At 33.6% G+C, this 3586-nt stretch overlaps 1 long non-coding RNA gene across 1 annotated transcript; it reads right to left on the bottom strand.

The window, feature by feature from the left end:
- Window positions 1–387: 387 nt before the first annotated feature.
- LOC122088481 lies at window positions 388–1445 on the bottom strand. The gene is made up of 3 exons (XR_006143075.1): window positions 1158–1445; window positions 937–1043; window positions 388–664 (listed from the first exon to the last, which is right to left on the bottom strand). It is a non-coding gene; the product is annotated as an uncharacterized LOC122088481 (long non-coding RNA).
- Between the last annotated feature and the right edge of the window lie 2141 nt (window positions 1446–3586).

The raw sequence follows: 3586 nt of genomic DNA on the forward strand, positions 1-3586 counted from the left end.
TTCCAAATATGAGAACAATCTAAAAACATGTCGGTTTGGAATTCAAGCCGTCATTACAATGTTGGCTAGAATCATCCATTAAAATGGGTAGGAATTTTTTTTTTTTTTTTTTTTTTTTTGGCTCGGGATAAGGTATATTACAACAACAATGATGAAGATAACCACAGTGGAACTCATTATGATGATGCTTGGTGAGGTGTTCCATGATGGCTACATAGCAATGAGAAGACCATATTTGAAGAACCCAGCAAAGATCACTCCCATAAACTTTAATGATTCACATGGTAATCCAAAAGAAACCGTACAGTATATTTGAGTATATATATATATATATATATAGAGAGAGAGAGAGAGAGAGAGAGAGAGCACTTTGACTATTGCTCCGAATATAAAGAGGAGAGAGAATTTGGTGCAATTCCATATGATTGAATGATACAAACAAGCTTCTGTACTACCTCTATTTTATGAACAAGATTAACAATTCTCAACCTATAGATTCTTGAGGGAACCTATCTTCATAAGGGATACAGAAACCCAACTAATTTATGAACTGAGAGCAGTGATACCTATTTCATGATCTGATCCCAAGGTAACAAAGCTATCCAGGTAGATGATAATGGAACCACAGGAAGACGCAATAACATGGATGGAAAGCCTATCTGATCTGAAAATAGAAAGGTGTTAAGATCAAAGTTCAAATATTGAGTTTTTTTTTTCTTATGCTTACTAAGCGATGATCGAAAATTAACATAAATAACTGTTACCAACAACCAAGTCAAAAAAATAAATAAAATTTGAATGAACGTGTAGACAAGTTATAGATGCTTATGGCTTTATCTTCCATAGCAACTAATATGAAGCAAAAAATAAAAAGTCTTGATGTACTAAAAAAGATTATTTAATTGAAAACAACCCAAAATTCATAAGAAAACTTACATGTAATTAAGAAACGTATTTTATTCCAGTGATATATCTAGTTTTCTGGTTCCTCTCTCCACTTTGGTTTGAATTCTAGATTGCTCTTCTTTTATTTCTTGTGTTTCCTGAAAGAGAAAGGAAATAAAAGAGAGACAATGGGATCAGAGAAAGGGAGGGATGATATGTAGTCTGCAAAAAAAGAAAAGAAAAAGAATATAAGAGGAGAGAGGCTTAGTAACTAATTAGGTACTGTTGTGCAGGCGGGTTTGCAAAGGAAGAAGGGAGAGGGACGGAAAGTCTGAAAGATGACCTATTTTCTTTTACACACTGTTGTTAGAAAAAGAAAAGGTTTGGGTAAGGAGGGACTGGAGGTTTGGTTGGAAGAGATGACCTGTTTTCTTCTTTATTCAGAAAAAGAAAGTGGGAGGGAGAGGAAGAGTTTGAGAAGAAAAAGAAAAATGGAAGGGAGGAGTTTAAGAAGAAAAAATAATTGGAAGGGAGAGACAGACAAGGCTATAGAAGTTAAAGGTAAGTAGGAGTTAAAGAAAGAGTTTGAGATGGAAGGAACAGATGGATTATATGAAACATATTTTCATTATTGAAAATTGAAGCTGATAGGATGATCTGGTTTTGAACAGTTTTAGTAACCATAGGAAAACTGTTTTGGATAGATTTCAGTTACAATATATGGAAATCTGGTTGGTCCCAAATCTAGTGTACTAGTGTGAATGTGTGATTACTGATCTGACCAATAAAACCAACTAAAATAACTGTTTGGATTGGGATTGGAAATAATCGAAAAACTCAATAGATAAATAAAAGGATAGCATTAATTCTATTATTATTGGTGGGAAGAGTTTGAGAGAAAGGAGGAAAAGTGAAAAATAGAGTTTGATTCTATTTTTATTTGAATATAAAAATAGAGACAAATAAAAGGCTATCATTAATTAAAGATAAATAAAAAGGGTACCAATAATTATCAAATAAGAGAAAGAGAGAAGGATAAAAATAAAGGACAAAGTAGTCAAGTAAAAGATTTGCCACTTCATGCTGGTTGGTCCCAGCTCTACTGTGAATGTGCGATTACTGATCTGTCTGACCAATAAGACCAACTGAAAGAACTGTTTGGATTGGGATTGGAAATAATCGAAAAACTCAATAGATAAATAAAAGGAAAGCATTAATTCTATTATTATTGGTGGGAAGAGTTTGAGAGAAAGGAGGAAAGTGAAACATAGAGTTTGATTCTATTTTTATTTGAATATAAAAATAGAGATAAATAAAAGGATAGCATTAATTTAAGATAAATAAAAAGGGTACCAATAATTATCAAATAAGAGAAAGAGAGAAGGATAAAAAGAAAGGATAAAGTAGTCAAGTAAAAGATTTGCCACTTCGTGGTTTTATATAATAGTATGATATATATATATATATATATATTCTATTGCACAAAATAATTGCAAAAGCTATTAAAAAATTACATGGAATAATACATAATCTATATTGAAATCACATAAAATGATAGAAAATGCAACTAACTTATTTGCATGTACGTGCGATGCCTCATGAAATGATGATCATGATTGTTATCTTACGGGAGGAGCACATGTGATGACACATGGAATGCTAAAGTAAACTATCATTTAATGTACAAATACATAAAGTAATGCATGAAATGATAAAAAAAAAAAAATATATATATATATATATATGTTATTTTATGCAATGAACACATAAAATAATGCATGCGGAGATGGGGTCTATATCATGCGAACGCAAATGAAATTACTATCTAATGTTTACATGCCAACAATTGATGTCAATAATGAAAATTTTACTAATTCTCCCCGACTCAAGGGTAAAGATTTGACATTTTTCTCACTTTCTTGGAGAAATTAAAACTTTTGGCACTTGGCAAGAAATCAGATAGGACTTTTGTGCTATGATTTAGAAATGGATTTTGGTTTTGAGAATTTGGGTAGTGCTTCCGCACTATATCCTTGGAATAGGAATCAACTGTGGTAATATGGGCAGGGCTTCCACACTATATTCTTAGAGCAAAAATCAACCATGGGATACTGGTAGGGCGCAAGGCTTCCACGCTATATTCCTAGAATAAAAATCAGCTATGGAAATTCGGACAAGGCTTCCGCGCTGAAATGGATGACTTGCTTCCAAAACTAGAGCAAGGCTTCCATACTAGGATGTCGAATTCTGTGAGCTTTGGACGATCGGCTCTGAAATTTCCAAAACTTTTTTCATCTCTTTCTCTCTCCCTTTTTTTTTTGGGCAAGGGTTTTTGAAACAGGGATTTCTTTCTCTCAAGAAGTTCTAGCCTCTTCCACATAGTGACATTGGTCACTATTTATAGGAAATGCCAATATCTGCGAAAATCCTTACAGGGAGATGGTAACCGTGTACGCTTCTTACACGGACATGGAAGCAAATCTAAAGGATTAAGATCCGTGGAAGCTTAAAGGGTGATGGTAAGGCTTACACGAATATCGTAAGGCTTAAATGGAGATGGTAAGGCTTACATGAAGATGGAAATGCTTAAAGGGAGATGGTAAGGCGTAAAGGGAGTTGGTAAGGCTTACACGGAGATGGTAACGCTTAAAGGGAGATGGTAAAGATTAAAGGGAGATCATAAGAGTTACACGGAGATGGT

The sequence above is a fragment of the Macadamia integrifolia genome, chromosome 9 (genome assembly GCF_013358625.1).
Source record: "Macadamia integrifolia cultivar HAES 741 chromosome 9, SCU_Mint_v3, whole genome shotgun sequence".
NCBI classification, from domain to species: domain Eukaryota; kingdom Viridiplantae; phylum Streptophyta; class Magnoliopsida; order Proteales; family Proteaceae; genus Macadamia; species Macadamia integrifolia.